Source organism: Oncorhynchus tshawytscha, linkage group LG13 (genome assembly GCF_018296145.1).
Source record: "Oncorhynchus tshawytscha isolate Ot180627B linkage group LG13, Otsh_v2.0, whole genome shotgun sequence".
In the NCBI taxonomy this organism is placed as follows: domain Eukaryota; kingdom Metazoa; phylum Chordata; class Actinopteri; order Salmoniformes; family Salmonidae; genus Oncorhynchus; species Oncorhynchus tshawytscha.
The window spans coordinates 65,142,090-65,148,089 of NC_056441.1; positions in this window are offsets into that span (position 1 = coordinate 65,142,090).

The window sequence follows — 6,000 nt, forward strand, 5'->3', positions numbered from 1 at the left end:
CCCTTCTGTCTAACTGTATCTTTTGTGCCTCAGTCCAGTTTTTTTCTCCATTGTTCTTCATACAGAGGCTACATTAGGCTTGCTTCAGACATATTATAGTGTATTTCTGTAGAATGATCTAATACCACTTGCCAACAACCACAATGAAACATCATGCCATTTGTCCCATGCTTTTTTTCTTTCAACGGTCAGGGAACACCTTGATGTCACACAATGCATGTAATGGTGTGCCCACTCTTGATAAGAAAGAGGTGCACATACGTCACTGTCATGCACTCCTCAGCAAGAGGAGGTAAAAATAGGTGTGTTTATCCTGTGTACTATAGAGCCATTTATCTCAAGGGGCTGTCATACTAGTCATATGTGTTATGATAGGGGATTTGGATTGACACACAGTCCCTTTATCTAAAATGAACACTCCAGGGGTTAAGTTTCCCTATATTGAAGTGAGTGACTTACTGCACAGGTGTTAGGGGTACCTGCTAAATGCACAGCCTCCATGTGAGCTGTAACAAAATAAAAAAAGGCATGTTCATTAATTTATTGAAACATGCACATCACTTTGGACCATGTTTAATCATTTTTCACATTATTTGGCTTTTTTGTGATCAGTTTGTTTTCCCATTGATGTACATGACACTCCTCGAAATCCACAGTGTAATGTTTCTGAGCAAAGGTTACTGTGGAAACAGTTGCCAAGCAACAGCACAGTAGTGCTCTGTTTTTGATCGGACCACACCTTAGAAATAGAATGCATAAAACTGTCTTGTTTCTCCACACGATATATAAAAATACACTGGTCTACTGATAGAGGTACAATTCAGTTGACAATTGATTGTTGTGATTCCTTACATAAAATAGGCTACACAGGAAACAGAAAATGTGTTGTTTTGTAACTGATTTAAAAAAAAACAAGCTCCCTAATCCCGTATGAAGTACATACCTGTGTATTGTAGATCACACCTCCCCTTTGTGCTCCAGAGACCACCAACCCTTCAGCACAGCCTGTCTTCTTTGGGAGAACTGTATGCTGTATAGCTGATCATTTTCTGCTCCCTTGCCAGCAACATCTGCCATGACAGCCTCAGCAACAGGCTGAGCCATCCAGGCCAATGCAGAGGCCCAGCGGGACTCCCCTGGCCCAGCTAAAGCCACTACAGCTGTTACAACCCAGTCAGCACCATCATGGGCTTGGTTTTCTCAGACTCCATTTCCCATCCCCAACTCTGTCAGTCTGTTCTAAGTCACTCACGACTCCATCATGCTAGCAGTCATGTTGCCCATGTCACTTTCTCTCTGAGCTTTGTATAACTGACTGGTTTGCAAAACCTGGCCTAGACACACGTTAAGGTCCAGGTTGATTTTCACACAAAGACCATGCTGGTGTCACTGACATGCAATCAAGTCCTACACCAACAAATTAAATCATCCATTTCAGGACTGCCACTGCGGCAGAAAGCTCATTTCTCGGCTATACTCCTTGGTAGACTGTTTTCACTGTTCCTCTTTTCATGATTCTTAATTTAAAAATGTTGTTTTTAACTCAATGCGAATAACTGCAGATTACACAGACAGTCTTCTCAGAGTATCTGTTTTCATTTGCAAGGTCTTGACAAATCTTCACAGCTGTTTACTGTCTCTGTTGGGTGTGCTCTGTCTTTCTCTGTGTGTGGATACTAACCAACCAGAACCAACAATAGATAGCAAAACAGGAAATACACAATTACACGTTTCAATCAAAGAGTGCATGATTCACATGATCAAAAAGTGCAACAACAGGAAATAAAATGACTTTTTGCAATGCTCAAGCCAAGCCTTTGTTGCTACCGCTGTTTTTGGCAGTGTAATCCTATGGGCGTGTTTGTTGTAGCTTTTGTACCATGAGGTCTGTGCAGTAGGTACTGTATGTTATTTAGGTTTGTGCTATGTGGGCTCTCAGTATGTCACACCCAGCAGAGGGAGATTACCTCTAATGTCCATAGTCCTGATACTTGTAATTTTTCCCAGGGTGGGTGTTGGGTACAGTATATCTCATATATGTCTTTGGACACATGAGTTTGTCTTTGTTTCCTAACAGTCCAAGAAAATAGTTTAAATCATGTCCCTTTCACTATGCTCCGGGAGCCAAACTTTGACCCCTTCTGCAACTGGCACCACGGCTCATGGCTCTTCGACCAGTCCTTCGGGATGCCCCAGATCCCAGACAAGTGATCCCACTGGCCATGCTCCCACTGGCCCGGCTACATGTGCCCCCCAGGCTCCTCCGTGGATGTAGGCTTCTACTTCTACTGCCTAATGGGCAACCCCTACTTCTACTGCCTAATGGGCAAGCCCAGTACATACGGTCACTGTGGGGACGACGTCGTCAATGCACTTATTGATGAAGCCAATGACTTAGGTGGTATGCTCCTCAGTGCCATTGGATGAATCCCTGAACATATTCCAGTCTGTGCCAGCACAACAGTCCTGTAGCGTAGCATCTGCGTCACCTGATTGTAAACAGGAATCAGGAGGATAGAATTATGGTCAAATTTGCCAAATGGAGGGCGAGGGAGAGCTTTGTATGCATCTCTGTGTGTGGAGTAAAGGTGGTCTAGAGTTTTTTTCCCTCTGGTTGCACATGTGACATGCTGGTAGAAATGAGGTAAAACAGATTTAAGTTTGCCTGCATTAATGTCCCCGGCCACTAGGAGTGCCCCTTCTGCGTGAGCATTTTTTTGTTTTCTTATGGCCTTATACAGCTGGTTGAGTGCGGTCTTAGTGCCAGCATCGGTTTGTGGTGGTAAGTAGACGGCTACGAATAATATAGATGAACTCTCGTGGTAGATAGTGTGGTCTACAGCTTATCATAAGGTACTCTACCTCAGGCGAGCAATACCTCAAGACTTCTTTAATATTAAACATTGCGCACCAGCTGTTATTGACAAATAGACACACACCTTCGCCCCTCGTCTTACCAGACGTAGCTTCTCTGTCCTGCCGATGCATGGAAAATCCCACCAGCTCTATATTATCCTTGTCGTCGTTCAGTTTATGTTTTGATCTTTCTTGTATAATAAAAATAAAATAAAAAAGTTGCTTACCTACTGGTAGACGAAGATAAATGTTACATTTATTAGTCACGTACAGTACTGCAGCTTATAGTTAAGGGTCAATGCCAAATCTTTGTCAGTAAACATGGTATCCCAGAGCAGCTTCAGGAGGGAGTCAAGCCTTTCAAAATAACAACCCAGTACCCATACAATATACTACAGCCAGGTGCACTCTAAAGCATAAACTGTAGACTTAACTCAATCTGTGCACAGAGAGTCATACACATAGTGTACACACCGAAGATACACTCCTAACCCCAATGTGTCTGTAATATCAACAGGAAAGCACGAAGAGAGAAGAGATGGAACTTCACCAGGAAGTCCACGTGAGTACAAAGCAGAACATTTCAATAGTTATAAATCCTTAAAGCTAAAGTAACATCCCTTGGGTGTTGATTGCAATGATACGTCCAAAATGGCACACTATTCCTTATATGGTGCACAAATTTTGACCAGAGTCCTTTAGGTCTTGGTCAAAGAAGCACACTACAGTATAGAGGGAATAGGATGCAATTTGGGGTGCTGATATTGACAATAATAACTTCTGTCACATGAGAGTACTCTCCTCTGATACAAACTTGTTCTGTCTCCTGGCTGCAGTATTCTCCCGGTGTGGACTCTGAGAAGGTGATCTCCTCTCTCTCTCTCCAAAGGGTGTGCTCAGCATCAAGGTCCCACTGCCCATGCCAGCTGTCCAGGAAGGAGGGCTCTCCATGGCCATCAGCAAGAAGTAAACTCCCCATGAGTAAGCTTCCAACATTGTGTAATTTTGCAGGCACCAGTTCTCAAGTGCAATTCATGGCTAATACTTGACATCTTCTGCAGTGGCTTGTATTTTATACCTTAACTTGCATTGTTAGTGTCACTTCTTATAGTTACTGTCAATCAAATCATTGAATGGCCTGTTTTGGCAAAATTGCATTTTGATATATTTCATTGGTCCTGTAGCTCCAACCCTTTCTCTATTCTCTATTCTCTTGAAAAACTGACAGGAGAACTGACAGACATCTGATATGTTATTTTTAATTTACAGGGATGATGTTTGGGACTAGCGACTAATAGCTAACAACCAATCATAGCAAGAAGAGTCAAGCATATAGATCATCTGCAGTAGAAATTTGTCAACTGGAGATAAGCGCTTACAGACTATTAGTAACATTTCAACTATCTACTAACCCTAACCTTAACTTTTATCCTAACCCTAAACTTAATCCTTACTCTTACGCTAGCCCTAGCCCTAACTCGAACTCTTACCCAAACCCTTATTCTAAACCTGACCCCAACCCCAACTGTAACCTTAGAAAGCAGTTGCTTATCAACAAATAGTTTGTAGATAGCATGATCATCTGTAGAGCATCTACGGATGGACTATCCAAATAAAGTGTGACCATGTAAATGACCATGTATGTACACTTGATGCTGAATGAAAGTGAGTTGGGAGATAAGTTTCTACCTGGAAATCATTATTTCTGCAGTCTCATGTTTCAATCTTCTGATTTCAAATATATATACGGTACAGTGCTTTTTAAAATGTATTTTCAATATAGTAGACATTTCCAGTGAATTATAGGAAGAGGAGCGGCTAAGGAGAGTTCTCTATGCTGTTTTACTCATGGGAGGTTTCTTAAAAACTTCAGCTGAAAATTCTGGTTATTTTGATAAATAATACACAGCAAAGTCTATAAATGTTCATATGAATTAATAATACATTTTGTCATTCATACTATTTGTCTTTATTTTGCATTGTTGAGTAATATATAGAGTACCAGTCAAAAGTTTGGACACGCCTACTCATTCCAGGGTTTTTCTTTATTTTTACTATTTTCTAGATAATAGAAGACATAATAGTGAAGACATCAAAACTATGAAATAACACAAGAGTGTGCAAAGCTGTCATCAAGGCAATGCAGAAAATAGTAAAAATAAAGAAAAACCCTTGAATTGAGTAGGTGTATCCAAACCTTCGAGTGGTACTGTATATTCCATGGCCAAATGAACCAGACAAATCTGAGTAAGAGGAAATGAACCCTCAAAACAGATAATCAAATCTTGAAGTTTGATAAATCTTCTTAAGGATCGGACCCTTTATTTCATTTTTCGCCTAAAATGACATACCCAAATCTAACTGCCAGTAGGTCAGGCCCTGAAGCAAGGATATGAATATTCTTGGTACCATTTGAAAGGACCCACTGTGAAGTTTGTGTAAATGTGAAAGGAATGTAGGAGAATATAACACATTAGATCTGGTAAAAGATAATATAAAGAAAAAAACAACAGTTGTTTTGTATGTTTTTTGTACCATCATCTTTGAAATGCAAGAGAAAGGCCATAACCTATTATTCCAGCCCGGGTGCGATTTAGATTTGGACCACTAGATGGCAGCAGTGTACGTGCAAGGTTTTAGTCTGATCCAATGAACCATTGCATTTCTGTTCAAAAGGTTTGATCAAGACTGCCCAAATCACTGTATTTTAAGAATGTGAAATGTCAGAATAATAGTACAGATAATTATTTATTTCAGCTTTAATCTCTTTCATCACATTCCCAGTGGGTCAGAAGTTTACATACACTCAATTCATATTTGGTAGCATTGCCTTTAAATTGTTTAACTTGGGTCAAATGTTTCAGGTAGCCTTCTACAAGCTTCCCACAATAAGTTGGGTGAATTTTGGCCCATTCCTCTTGACAGAGCTGGTGTAACTGAATCAGGTTTGTAGGCCTCCTTGCTCGCACATGCTTTTTCAGTTCTGCCCACACATTTTCTATAGGATTGAGGTCAGGGCTTTGTGATGGCCACTCCAATACCTTGAATTTGTTGTCCTTAAGCAATTCTGCCACAACTTTGGAAGTATGCTTGGGGTCATTGTCCATTTGGAAGACCCTTGCAACCAAGCTTTAACTTCCTGAC